Source organism: Mytilus galloprovincialis, chromosome 1, assembly GCF_965363235.1.
Source record: "Mytilus galloprovincialis chromosome 1, xbMytGall1.hap1.1, whole genome shotgun sequence".
In the NCBI taxonomy this organism is placed as follows: domain Eukaryota; kingdom Metazoa; phylum Mollusca; class Bivalvia; order Mytilida; family Mytilidae; genus Mytilus; species Mytilus galloprovincialis.
Genome location: NC_134838.1, coordinates 110,581,168 through 110,596,759, shown reverse-complemented (window position 1 = coordinate 110,596,759; position 15,592 = coordinate 110,581,168).

The window sequence follows — 15,592 nt, the reverse complement described above, 5'->3', positions numbered from 1 at the left end:
ATGCAATCTAACAGCGGAAATCGACAATTTCACGGTTTCTGCTAATTTCTAAAGCATTTCATTCCGTTTTAAATATGTATGTAAGCGGTCTGTCCTTTATTTGACATTCGATAATTGATATTCAGTATCCAACCGACTGCTAGCCGTCGGTTCAATATTTAAATTTAGTTGAAAATCACTATAAAGCCTGAGGGAAAAGATACCATTTTATGACCCCTTCAAGCTGTCATAAATTTTCGTTGTCCTCGAATATAAACCCTGATACAAGTTGTATATTTGTCTTTATGTTATATAGATTTTTATCAATAAAACATAACAGAGGATTCACCAAAGATGTAATTTAATATATAAAATATGAAACAAAATCCAATTACTCCAGAAACATATAGAAATATACATAGAAATACTTATGGAAAGCCAAAAAAGAAAAGAAATTAATAGTGAACAGCTACCAGAGACTGCTTAAATGAAGGTGACCACCCTAAGACGACTTTGGACCTCTGTGGTGGCCAGACGGGCCCGGATCCCAGAAAAATATTTAAGTGGGGAATAGCTTTGGTCAATACCTTTAAAATGAGCTAGGTCCGGTTCGGAACTTTGCCGTTGGTATATGCCGAAAAGTACCGAATGTATGCATATGGTTAAAACGGAAAATTACGTTAAGAGGCACCTTTGAACCTCTGTGGTGGCCAGACGGGCCCGGATCCCAGAAAAATATTTAAGTGGGGAATAGCTTTGGTCAATACCTTTAAAATGAGCTAGGTCCGGTTCGGAACTTTGCCGTTGGTATAGGTGTCATACCACCAATTAAAAGTCCCTATCTGTTCAACCAAATTTTGCAATTTTCACAGCTTTCTAAATATTTTACCTTAAGTTTAACTTCATAGAAACTAGGTATATCCTGAATTGTACAGGTGTCACCTTTCTGCATGCCAATTTTCAACATACATTCAAAATCATACAAGAAAGCAGAGAGCTTCCGAAAGGAGGTACCACTAAAAATAACCCCTGGTTTTCTGGAAATCTTAAATTAGTATACTATGGAGCGCATTAATCCTCAATTTTTAATGCAAACTCATAGACAGGTAAATTTTGGCTCAAAATGGTCTTAATATATTTCTCTTTCAACAAAACTTTCATTTCTGCAAATTTGTTCGTTAGTTTAGGTGAACAATGACATCAAATGCACTTTTTTTTGTCCGAGTAGGCCTACTTTCACATACGTTCTAAATTTGAGGGAGTAATTGGTGGTATGACACCTAAAGAGACAAAAAAGTTGATTAGAAATCTTTTATTTTGCTTTATTCTTAATCCTTAGTCAATTTGTAGTTAAAAACAGCCTATCTGAGCATTATGCGACTTATAATAAAAATTTCACAGCTCAATTTAAACTGACTGTAATGTATGACTTTGATAGAAAATACTTGAAAATTTCATTTTGGGCTACAGGAACATAAACTTTCAATATCAAGATCATTGTTTGCTGATTTTGTCTTGTTTGTTCTACTTCTTTAAAGACTTCCAACAATTTTTGCAATGAATTTAGTAAAAAATCCAAGGTATTGAAGTGTCAAGGAATATTGACCCCCCTTTTTTTCATCTGGTGTCAGTAAAGTACTACAAATTGATCAAAAGTGCAGTCATGGTCATTTAACTGTGTTTATTTACATCAGTTAATAAAAATTAAGATATAAAAATTTCATTTGGAATAATAAATGGTGCTTTTGTGAGTTTCTGCAGTGCTTACATTAGGCTATGCTATCTGCCAAGTACATAGTATGACGCAATGCTATAAGGGGTAAAAATCAAATAATTTCATTAAATCTGCATGACAAAATTTTTTTGGGGGTAGTAAACAACTTATGTTTCAATGTCTAACACCACAGAATAACTTTCTGTGCATTTATAACATTATTTAGGACATTTTTTATATAAAAGCCTATTGTCAGGATGGGAAAAGCTAAAAATAGGACAAACTCAAGTTTTAGGCTCTAAATTTGCAATATGTGACATTTTGCCCCCAAAAAGATTGAAATGTGGCTACTATTATCTCAAATGATCAGTTAAGACAAAAAAAAACAATTGTTTTCTGATTTTGATGTTTCACCGCATTTTGCTTAAAGGTGTCATACCACCAATTAAAAGTCCCTATCTGTTCAACCAAATTTTGCAATTTTCACAGCTTTCTAAATATTTTACCTTAAGTTTAACTTCATAGAAACTAGGTATATCCTGAATTGTACAGGTGTCACCTTTCTGCATGCCAATTTTCAACATACATTCAAAATCATACAAGAAAGCAGAGAGCTTCCGAAAGGAGGTACCACTAAAAATAACCCCTGGTTTTCTGGAAATCTTAAATTAGTATACTATGGAGCGCATTAATCCTCAATTTTTAATGCAAACTCATAGACAGGTAAATTTTGGCTCAAAATGGTCTTAATATATTTCTCTTTCAACAAAACTTTCATTTCTGCAAATTTGTTCGTTAGTTTAGGTGAACAATGACATCAAATGCACTTTTTTTTGTCCGAGTAGGCCTACTTTCACATACGTTCTAAATTTGAGGGAGTAATTGGTGGTATGACACCTATATGCCGAAAAGTACCGAATGTATGCATATGGTTAAAACGGAAAATTACGTTAAGGGGCACCTTTGAACCTCTGTGGTGGCCAGACGGGCCCGGATCCCAGAAAAATATTTAAGTGGGGAATAGCTTGGGTCAATACCTTTAAAATGAGCTAGGTCCGGTTCGGAACTTTGCCGTTGGTATATGCCGAAAAGTACCGAATGTATGCATATGGTTAAAACGGAAAATTACGTTAAGAGGCACCTTTGAACCTCTGTGGTGGCCAGACGGGCCCGGATCCCAGAAAAATATTTAAGTGGGGAATAGCTTTGGTCAATACCTTTAAAATGAGCTAGGTCCGGTTCGGAACTTTGCCGTTGGTATATGCCGAAAAGTACCGAATGTATGCATATGGTTAAAACGGAAAATTACGTTAAGAGGCACCTTTGAACCTCTGTGGTGGCCAGACGGGCCCGGATCCCAGAAAAATATTTAAGTGGGGAATAGCTTTGGTCAATACCTTTAAAATGAGCTAGGTCCGGTTCGGAACTTTGCCGTTGGTATATGCCGAAAAGTACCGAATGTATGCATATGGTTAAAACGGAAAATTACGTTAAGGGGCACCTTTGAACCTCTGTGGTGGCCAGACGGGCCCGGATCCCAGAAAAATATTTAAGTGGGGAATAGCTTGGGTCAATACCTTTAAAATGAGCTAGGTCCGGTTCGGAACTTTGCCGTTGGTATATGCCGAAAAGTACCGAATGTATGCATATGGTTAAAACGGAAAATTACGTTAAGAGGCACCTTTGAACCTCTGTGGTGGCCAGACGGGCCCGGATCCCAGAAAAATATTTAAGTGGGGAATAGCTTTGGTCAATACCTTTAAAATGAGCTAGGTCCGGTTCGGAACTTTGCCGTTGGTATATGCCGAAAAGTACCGAATGTATGCATATGGTTAAAACGGAAAATTACGTTAAGAGGCACCTTTGAACCTCTGTGGTGGCCAGACGGGCCCGGATCCCAGAAAAATATTTAAGTGGGGAATAGCTTTGGTCAATACCTTTAAAATGAGCTAGGTCCGGTTCGGAACTTTGCCGTTGGTATATGCCGAAAAGTACCGAATGTATGCATATGGTTAAAACGGAAAATTACGTTAAGGGGCACCTTTGAACCTCTGTGGTGGCCAGACGGGCCCGGATCCCAGAAAAATATTTAAGTGGGGAATAGCTTGGGTCAATACCTTTAAAATGAGCTAGGTCCGGTTCGGAACTTTGCCGTTGGTATATGCCGAAAAGTACCGAATGTATGCATATGGTTAAAACGGAAAATTACGTTAAGAGGCACCTTTGAACCTCTGTGGTGGCCAGACGGGCCCGGATCCCAGAAAAATATTTAAGTGGGGAATAGCTTTGGTCAATACCTTTAAAATGAGCTAGGTCCGGTTCGGAACTTTGCCGTTGGTATATGCCGAAAAGTACCGAATGTATGCATATGGTTAAAACGGAAAATTACGTTAAGGGGCACCTTTGAACCTCTGTGGTGGCCAGACGGGCCCGGATCCCAGAAAAATATTTAAGTGGGGAATAGCTTGGGTCAATACCTTTAAAATGAGCTAGGTCCGGTTCGGAACTTTGCCGTTGGTATATGCCGAAAAGTACCGAATGTATGCATATGGTTAAAACGGAAAATTACGTTAAGAGGCACCTTTGAACCTCTGTGGTGGCCAGACGGGCCCGGATCCCAGAAAAATATTTAAGTGGGGAATAGCTTTGGTCAATACCTTTAAAATGAGCTAGGTCCGGTTCGGAACTTTGCCGTTGGTATATGCCGAAAAGTACCGAATGTATGCATATGGTTAAAACGGAAAATTACGTTAAGAGGCACCTTTGAACCTCTGTGGTGGCCAGACGGGCCCGGATCCCAGAAAAATATTTAAGTGGGGAATAGCTTTGGTCAATACCTTTAAAATGAGCTAGGTCCGGTTCGGAACTTTGCCGTTGGTATATGCCGAAAAGTACCGAATGTATGCATATGGTTAAAACGGAAAATTACGTTAAGGGGCACCTTTGAACCTCTGTGGTGGCCAGACGGGCCCGGATCCCAGAAAAATATTTAAGTGGGGAATAGCTTGGGTCAATACCTTTAAAATGAGCTAGGTCCGGTTCGGAACTTTGCCGTTGGTATATGCCGAAAAGTACCGAATGTATGCATATGGTTAAAACGGAAAATTACGTTAAGAGGCACCTTTGAACCTCTGTGGTGGCCAGACGGGCCCGGATCCCAGAAAAATATTTAAGTGGGGAATAGCTTTGGTCAATACCTTTAAAATGAGCTAGGTCCGGTTCGGAACTTTGCCGTTGGTATATGCCGAAAAGTACCGAATGTATGCATATGGTTAAAACGGAAAATTACGTTAAGAGGCACCTTTGAACCTCTGTGGTGGCCAGACGGGCCCGGATCCCAGAAAAATATTTAAGTGGGGAATAGCTTTGGTCAATACCTTTAAAATGAGCTAGGTCCGGTTCGGAACTTTGCCGTTGGTATATGCCGAAAAGTACCGAATGTATGCATATGGTTAAAACGGAAAATTACGTTAAGGGGCACCTTTGAACCTCTGTGGTGGCCAGACGGGCCCGGATCCCAGAAAAATATTTAAGTGGGGAATAGCTTGGGTCAATACCTTTAAAATGAGCTAGGTCCGGTTCGGAACTTTGCCGTTGGTATATGCCGAAAAGTACCGAATGTATGCATATGGTTAAAACGGAAAATTACGTTAAGAGGCACCTTTGAACCTCTGTGGTGGCCAGACGGGCCCGGATCCCAGAAAAATATTTAAGTGGGGAATAGCTTTGGTCAATACCTTTAAAATGAGCTAGGTCCGGTTCGGAACTTTGCCGTTGGTATATGCCGAAAAGTACCGAATGTATGCATATGGTTAAAACGGAAAATTACGTTAAGGGGCACCTTTGAACCTCTGTGGTGGCCAGACGGGCCCGGATCCCAGAAAAATATTTAAGTGGGGAATAGCTTGGGTCAATACCTTTAAAATGAGCTAGGTCCGGTTCGGAACTTTGCCGTTGGTATATGCCGAAAAGTACCGAATGTATGCATATGGTTAAAACGGAAAATTACGTTAAGAGGCACCTTTGAACCTCTGTGGTGGCCAGACGGGCCCGGATCCCAGAAAAATATTTAAGTGGGGAATAGCTTTGGTCAATACCTTTAAAATGAGCTAGGTCCGGTTCGGAACTTTGCCGTTGGTATATGCCGAAAAGTACCGAATGTATGCATATGGTTAAAACGGAAAATTACGTTAAGAGGCACCTTTGAACCTCTGTGGTGGCCAGACGGGCCCGGATCCCAGAAAAATATTTAAGTGGGGAATAGCTTTGGTCAATACCTTTAAAATGAGCTAGGTCCGGTTCGGAACTTTGCCGTTGGTATATGCCGAAAAGTACCGAATGTATGCATATGGTTAAAACGGAAAATTACGTTAAGGGGCACCTTTGAACCTCTGTGGTGGCCAGACGGGCCCGGATCCCAGAAAAATATTTAAGTGGGGAATAGCTTGGGTCAATACCTTTAAAATGAGCTAGGTCCGGTTCGGAACTTTGCCGTTGGTATATGCCGAAAAGTACCGAATGTATGCATATGGTTAAAACGGAAAATTACGTTAAGAGGCACCTTTGAACCTCTGTGGTGGCCAGACGGGCCCGGATCCCAGAAAAATATTTAAGTGGGGAATAGCTTTGGTCAATACCTTTAAAATGAGCTAGGTCCGGTTCGGAACTTTGCCGTTGGTATATGCCGAAAAGTACCGAATGTATGCATATGGTTAAAACGGAAAATTACGTTAAGAGGCACCTTTGAACCTCTGTGGTGGCCAGACGGGCCCGGATCCCAGAAAAATATTTAAGTGGGGAATAGCTTTGGTCAATACCTTTAAAATGAGCTAGGTCCGGTTCGGAACTTTGCCGTTGGTATATGCCGAAAAGTACCGAATGTATGCATATGGTTAAAACGGAAAATTACGTTAAGGGGCACCTTTGAACCTCTGTGGTGGCCAGACGGGCCCGGATCCCAGAAAAATATTTAAGTGGGGAATAGCTTGGGTCAATACCTTTAAAATGAGCTAGGTCCGGTTCGGAACTTTGCCGTTGGTATATGCCGAAAAGTACCGAATGTATGCATATGGTTAAAACGGAAAATTACGTTAAGAGGCACCTTTGAACCTCTGTGGTGGCCAGACGGGCCCGGATCCCAGAAAAATATTTAAGTGGGGAATAGCTTTGGTCAATACCTTTAAAATGAGCTAGGTCCGGTTCGGAACTTTGCCGTTGGTATATGCCGAAAAGTACCGAATGTATGCATATGGTTAAAACGGAAAATTACGTTAAGAGGCACCTTTGAACCTCTGTGGTGGCCAGACGGGCCCGGATCCCAGAAAAATATTTAAGTGGGGAATAGCTTTGGTCAATACCTTTAAAATGAGCTAGGTCCGGTTCGGAACTTTGCCGTTGGTATATGCCGAAAAGTACCGAATGTATGCATATGGTTAAAACGGAAAATTACGTTAAGGGGCACCTTTGAACCTCTGTGGTGGCCAGACGGGCCCGGATCCCAGAAAAATATTTAAGTGGGGAATAGCTTGGGTCAATACCTTTAAAATGAGCTAGGTCCGGTTCGGAACTTTGCCGTTGGTATATGCCGAAAAGTACCGAATGTATGCATATGGTTAAAACGGAAAATTACGTTAAGAGGCACCTTTGAACCTCTGTGGTGGCCAGACGGGCCCGGATCCCAGAAAAATATTTAAGTGGGGAATAGCTTTGGTCAATACCTTTAAAATGAGCTAGGTCCGGTTCGGAACTTTGCCGTTGGTATATGCCGAAAAGTACCGAATGTATGCATATGGTTAAAACGGAAAATTACGTTAAGAGGCACCTTTGAACCTCTGTGGTGGCCAGACGGGCCCGGATCCCAGAAAAATATTTAAGTGGGGAATAGCTTTGGTCAATACCTTTAAAATGAGCTAGGTCCGGTTCGGAACTTTGCCGTTGGTATATGCCGAAAAGTACCGAATGTATGCATATGGTTAAAACGGAAAATTACGTTAAGGGGCACCTTTGAACCTCTGTGGTGGCCAGACGGGCCCGGATCCCAGAAAAATATTTAAGTGGGGAATAGCTTGGGTCAATACCTTTAAAATGAGCTAGGTCCGGTTCGGAACTTTGCCGTTGGTATATGCCGAAAAGTACCGAATGTATGCATATGGTTAAAACGGAAAATTACGTTAAGAGGCACCTTTGAACCTCTGTGGTGGCCAGACGGGCCCGGATCCCAGAAAAATATTTAAGTGGGGAATAGCTTTGGTCAATACCTTTAAAATGAGCTAGGTCCGGTTCGGAACTTTGCCGTTGGTATATGCCGAAAAGTACCGAATGTATGCATATGGTTAAAACGGAAAATTACGTTAAGAGGCACCTTTGAACCTCTGTGGTGGCCAGACGGGCCCGGATCCCAGAAAAATATTTAAGTGGGGAATAGCTTTGGTCAATACCTTTAAAATGAGCTAGGTCCGGTTCGGAACTTTGCCGTTGGTATATGCCGAAAAGTACCGAATGTATGCATATGGTTAAAACGGAAAATTACGTTAAGGGGCACCTTTGAACCTCTGTGGTGGCCAGACGGGCCCGGATCCCAGAAAAATATTTAAGTGGGGAATAGCTTGGGTCAATACCTTTAAAATGAGCTAGGTCCGGTTCGGAACTTTGCCGTTGGTATATGCCGAAAAGTACCGAATGTATGCATATGGTTAAAACGGAAAATTACGTTAAGAGGCACCTTTGAACCTCTGTGGTGGCCAGACGGGCCCGGATCCCAGAAAAATATTTAAGTGGGGAATAGCTTTGGTCAATACCTTTAAAATGAGCTAGGTCCGGTTCGGAACTTTGCCGTTGGTATATGCCGAAAAGTACCGAATGTATGCATATGGTTAAAACGGAAAATTACGTTAAGAGGCACCTTTGAACCTCTGTGGTGGCCAGACGGGCCCGGATCCCAGAAAAATATTTAAGTGGGGAATAGCTTTGGTCAATACCTTTAAAATGAGCTAGGTCCGGTTCGGAACTTTGCCGTTGGTATATGCCGAAAAGTACCGAATGTATGCATATGGTTAAAACGGAAAATTACGTTAAGGGGCACCTTTGAACCTCTGTGGTGGCCAGACGGGCCCGGATCCCAGAAAAATATTTAAGTGGGGAATAGCTTGGGTCAATACCTTTAAAATGAGCTAGGTCCGGTTCGGAACTTTGCCGTTGGTATATGCCGAAAAGTACCGAATGTATGCATATGGTTAAAACGGAAAATTACGTTAAGAGGCACCTTTGAACCTCTGTGGTGGCCAGACGGGCCCGGATCCCAGAAAAATATTTAAGTGGGGAATAGCTTTGGTCAATACCTTTAAAATGAGCTAGGTCCGGTTCGGAACTTTGCCGTTGGTATATGCCGAAAAGTACCGAATGTATGCATATGGTTAAAACGGAAAATTACGTTAAGAGGCACCTTTGAACCTCTGTGGTGGCCAGACGGGCCCGGATCCCAGAAAAATATTTAAGTGGGGAATAGCTTTGGTCAATACCTTTAAAATGAGCTAGGTCCGGTTCGGAACTTTGCCGTTGGTATATGCCGAAAAGTACCGAATGTATGCATATGGTTAAAACGGAAAATTACGTTAAGGGGCACCTTTGAACCTCTGTGGTGGCCAGACGGGCCCGGATCCCAGAAAAATATTTAAGTGGGGAATAGCTTGGGTCAATACCTTTAAAATGAGCTAGGTCCGGTTCGGAACTTTGCCGTTGGTATATGCCGAAAAGTACCGAATGTATGCATATGGTTAAAACGGAAAATTACGTTAAGAGGCACCTTTGAACCTCTGTGGTGGCCAGACGGGCCCGGATCCCAGAAAAATATTTAAGTGGGGAATAGCTTTGGTCAATACCTTTAAAATGAGCTAGGTCCGGTTCGGAACTTTGCCGTTGGTATATGCCGAAAAGTACCGAATGTATGCATATGGTTAAAACGGAAAATTACGTTAAGAGGCACCTTTGAACCTCTGTGGTGGCCAGACGGGCCCGGATCCCAGAAAAATATTTAAGTGGGGAATAGCTTTGGTCAATACCTTTAAAATGAGCTAGGTCCGGTTCGGAACTTTGCCGTTGGTATATGCCGAAAAGTACCGAATGTATGCATATGGTTAAAACGGAAAATTACGTTAAGGGGCACCTTTGAACCTCTGTGGTGGCCAGACGGGCCCGGATCCCAGAAAAATATTTAAGTGGGGAATAGCTTGGGTCAATACCTTTAAAATGAGCTAGGTCCGGTTCGGAACTTTGCCGTTGGTATATGCCGAAAAGTACCGAATGTATGCATATGGTTAAAACGGAAAATTACGTTAAGAGGCACCTTTGAACCTCTGTGGTGGCCAGACGGGCCCGGATCCCAGAAAAATATTTAAGTGGGGAATAGCTTTGGTCAATACCTTTAAAATGAGCTAGGTCCGGTTCGGAACTTTGCCGTTGGTATATGCCGAAAAGTACCGAATGTATGCATATGGTTAAAACGGAAAATTACGTTAAGAGGCACCTTTGAACCTCTGTGGTGGCCAGACGGGCCCGGATCCCAGAAAAATATTTAAGTGGGGAATAGCTTTGGTCAATACCTTTAAAATGAGCTAGGTCCGGTTCGGAACTTTGCCGTTGGTATATGCCGAAAAGTACCGAATGTATGCATATGGTTAAAACGGAAAATTACGTTAAGGGGCACCTTTGAACCTCTGTGGTGGCCAGACGGGCCCGGATCCCAGAAAAATATTTAAGTGGGGAATAGCTTGGGTCAATACCTTTAAAATGAGCTAGGTCCGGTTCGGAACTTTGCCGTTGGTATATGCCGAAAAGTACCGAATGTATGCATATGGTTAAAACGGAAAATTACGTTAAGAGGCACCTTTGAACCTCTGTGGTGGCCAGACGGGCCCGGATCCCAGAAAAATATTTAAGTGGGGAATAGCTTTGGTCAATACCTTTAAAATGAGCTAGGTCCGGTTCGGAACTTTGCCGTTGGTATATGCCGAAAAGTACCGAATGTATGCATATGGTTAAAACGGAAAATTACGTTAAGAGGCACCTTTGAACCTCTGTGGTGGCCAGACGGGCCCGGATCCCAGAAAAATATTTAAGTGGGGAATAGCTTTGGTCAATACCTTTAAAATGAGCTAGGTCCGGTTCGGAACTTTGCCGTTGGTATATGCCGAAAAGTACCGAATGTATGCATATGGTTAAAACGGAAAATTACGTTAAGGGGCACCTTTGAACCTCTGTGGTGGCCAGACGGGCCCGGATCCCAGAAAAATATTTAAGTGGGGAATAGCTTGGGTCAATACCTTTAAAATGAGCTAGGTCCGGTTCGGAACTTTGCCGTTGGTATATGCCGAAAAGTACCGAATGTATGCATATGGTTAAAACGGAAAATTACGTTAAGAGGCACCTTTGAACCTCTGTGGTGGCCAGACGGGCCCGGATCCCAGAAAAATATTTAAGTGGGGAATAGCTTTGGTCAATACCTTTAAAATGAGCTAGGTCCGGTTCGGAACTTTGCCGTTGGTATATGCCGAAAAGTACCGAATGTATGCATATGGTTAAAACGGAAAATTACGTTAAGGGGCACCTTTGAACCTCTGTGGTGGCCAGACGGGCCCGGATCCCAGAAAAATATTTAAGTGGGGAATAGCTTGGGTCAATACCTTTAAAATGAGCTAGGTCCGGTTCGGAACTTTGCCGTTGGTATATGCCGAAAAGTACCGAATGTATGCATATGGTTAAAACGGAAAATTACGTTAAGAGGCACCTTTGAACCTCTGTGGTGGCCAGACGGGCCCGGATCCCAGAAAAATATTTAAGTGGGGAATAGCTTGGGTCAATACCTTTAAAATGAGCTAGGTCCGGTTCGGAACTTTGCCGTTGGTATATGCCGAAAAGTACCGAATGTATGCATATGGTTAAAACGGAAAATTACGTTAAGAGGCACCTTTGAACCTCTGTGGTGGCCAGACGGGCCCGGATCCCAGAAAAATATTTAAGTGGGGAATAGCTTTGGTCAATACCTTTAAAATGAGCTAGGTCCGGTTCGGAACTTTGCCGTTGGTATATGCCGAAAAGTACCGAATGTATGCATATGGTTAAAACGGAAAATTACGGTAAGGGGCACCTTTGAACCTCTGTGGTGGCCAGACGGGCCCGGATCCCAGAAAAATATTTAAGTGGGGAATAGCTTGGGTCAATACCTTTGAAATGAGCTAGGTCCGGTTCGGAACTTTGCCGTAGGGATATGTCGAGGAGTACCGAATGTGTGGTTGATATGGAAAATACGTAAATGGGCAACTCTGAACCTCTGTGGTGGCCAGACGGGCCCGGATCCCAAAAAATATTTAAGTGGCAAATAGCTTGGATCAATACCTTTGAAATGAGCTAGGTCCGGTTCGGAACTTTGCCGTAGGGATATGTCGAGGAGTACCGAATGTGTGGTTGGTATGGAAAAAATACGTAAATTGGCAACTTTGAACCTCTGTGGTGGCCAGACGGGCCCGGATCCCAGAAAAATATTTAAGTGGGGAATAGCTTGGGTCAATACCTTTAAAATGAGCTAGGTCTGGTTCGGAACTTTGCCGTAGGGATATGTCGAGGAGTACCGAATGTGTGGTTGGTATGGAAAATACGTAAATTGGCAACTTTGAACCTCTGTGGTGGCCAGACGGGCCCGGATCCCAGAAAAATATTTAAGTGGGGAATAGCTTGGGTCAATACCTTTAAAATGAGCTAGGTCCGGTTCGGAACTTTGCCGTAGGGATATGTCGAGGAGTACCGAATGTGTGGTTGGTATGGAAAATACGTAAATTGGCAACTTTGAACCTCTGTGGTGGCCAGACGGGCCCGGATCCCAGAAAAATATTTAAGTGGGGAATAGCTTGGGTCAATACCTTTAAAATAAGCTAAGTCCGATTCGGAACTTTGCCGTTGGTATATGCTGAAAAGTATCGAATGTTTGCATATTGTTAATACGGAAAATTACGTTAAGGGGCACCTTTGACCCTCTGTGGTGGCCAGACCGGCCCGGATCCCAGAAAAATATTTCATTGGGGAATAACTTGGGTCAATACCTTTAAAATGAGCTAGGTTCGGTTTGGAACTTTGGCGTAAGTACATGCCGCAAAGTACCGAATGTGTGGTTAATACGGAAATTAACGTTAAGGGGCACCCTAGAACCTCTGTGGTGGCCAGACAGGCCCAGATCCCAGAAAATATTTAAGTTGGTAATAGCCTTGGTCAGTACCTTTAAAATCAGCCAGACCCGGTTCGGAACTTTGCCGTAGGGATACGTCGAGGAATACCGAATGTATTGTTGATATAGAAAATACATGTACGTAAATGGACAATTTTGAACCTCTGTGGTGGCCAGACAGTGCCGGTTCCCAGAAAATTTTTGAAGTGGCGAATAGCTCGGGTCAATACCTTTAAAATGAGATAGGTCTGGTTCAGAACATTGCCGTAGATAGAGATAAGCCTAGGATTTCCGAAAGCATGTGTGGTTAATATGAAAAGTACGTTAAGGCACACCTTTGAATCCCTATAATGGCCAATATCTTTCATTAGTACAACACCTCCAAATATAGATAAATTAAGATGGCTTCTGATAATGCTAGTAAAAAAGAACACGAATTTAAAGTGTATGGAACTTGTTTGGTAACCTTCTTTCATTGAAACAGGTTAAATTTAAAGTAGGGGACGGACACAGTTTTAAACTTTAAAGAAAAGAATGTTTAAAAAGGTGGACCGAGAAAAGTCTTAACCGGTGTCCCAAGTGTTAAAAACTTAAGCCCAAAGGTATCGCATCAAGGATTTTACTGACGAAAAAGTACAAAGTTCTTTTTATGAACCTTAACTTAAAAGACGGTTCAGGATTTGAACCGCATCGGAAAGGTCCGGCGAAAACAAAACAGGTGTGGGTGAAAGAGGTCTTTGTTCCATGAAAAGGGTAACCTAAGTCCATAAACTCTTGATTTAAACAATAAGATTTGCAGTACCAACCTTTTAGCAAGTATAGGCTTTGACATTTTGACCAAGATTATAAAGGATACTTTCGTTATGCGAGTATTAATGTGGTGAAGGCTTAAACATCTGTACTACGTCTTTACCAAATAATAAACCACTAACGGATTTTAATCTCCCACCAGCATGTTTCGATAGAATACACATCCTCAGACTCTCTAGATTTTCCTTGTTTTGGTCTTAAGCTTCTATTGACAACTAAAGTTTCAAGAGTTCATCAATGTTTTATGTGTCGAGTCTTTAATCTGATTTACCTCGAGTTCTTGGTGCAGAGTGGTCTTAAACTCATCTACCTTTTTCTCGAGTTCTTTAATGACTGTATCATATCCTTTCTCTAGTCGTTTTATATCTCTCTTTATCTGGTTACACGCGGATTGTAATTTTAATTCTAACGGTTTCGTATAGTGTTTCAATTGACGCATGACTCGTCGTTTTGTTGCAGCATCCGTATTATTATTCTAAGATTTAATGTTAGTGATAGGATTGTTGTTCATGTTCAATTCTTCAAGCAATTGACTCCTATGTATTTCTCAATTTCCATAAAGTCCAAATTTGTCTGTCTTGGAAACGCAACTTCATCAAGGTTTTCCTTCAGACAACAATTGTGACTATTACAAACAAAAGTGTCCACAGACCACTGGTGCTCTTATCTGAAGCTCATCGGTGATGTAGTAGATCTTAAGTTTCTAGTAATTTACCATTACGTAAGGGGGAATTAAAGTCCGTAAGAATGAAAATACGCTTTGCTTGTTGTCGTCTTAAACTAACACGTCCAATGGGTTCCAGGTCTCACAATGGAAGGGTTAAAAGGTCATCAAACACGTCTTGCAATCGTTAAATGTAATGTTCTGTCAATTGACTTGTTTCTTCGTTCCTTTAGCTTTCCTGGTGTGTTGACCATCACCCATTCGATATTAACACATCTTGTAAACATCCATACAAAGTTAGCCATCATTTGACCACCACATGCATACCAATCATTTTTTTGTTGTTGACGTTGGTCGGAATTCGAAAACGGGTTGTCCATACAATAGTTTGATGTGTCAATCTTGTTTTGAATGTGAGATATGTCTTTGTAAAAGTCGTCGGTTTAAATTTAATAGGCTTAACTATCAGTGTCGGTAAACAATTGTCGAACTTTGTTCCCGTTGGTTTAAGCACAAAGTCCAAATGAATGTCGTACATTTAAAATCTTTGAAATGTCTAAGATAATTGCTCCTTAGTACACAGGCTTGTTAAACTTTAGTTTGGTTTTCTTTATGTTTACTACTACCATGGACTCGTTATACACCACGAATTGATCACAGTTGGGTGCAGCTATTAGTTTCAACGGTTGCTTATCAGTAGTCATTAATATTATATTCACCCGTTAACGTGTGTTTTCCATGGTATTTTCAAACATTGAGTTGTTCATCAGTTTAAAGGAATACTTTTCAGATACGATGCTGGGTATGATTCTAAGGTTAGTGTTCAGGTCAATGAAAATTTTAAGCCAAATTGATTGTTAAAGTTTTGACGATGCACTTTGGTTAATACCAACCATTGGAAACAACACTGTTTCAAATTTCAAAAAAAAAATAGTAAACACATGTAGTACATGAACATAGTCAGCCACACTAATGTGTTTATTATTAAGTCGGTCAGCAGATAGTAGTTGTGTTTTCGTCATGTCGTAATGACCCTTCATAAAATCGTAAGATAAACATTTTATTTTTAACTATTTATCATAAATTCATTATTCTACCTAAATCACGACTTTCATACCTTAAATTGGTTCAACTTTAAATTCTAAGCTAAATATATAAGGTGTCGGACGAACTTAACATAAACTTACACGAATCATTGAAAAGCATTTCTTAC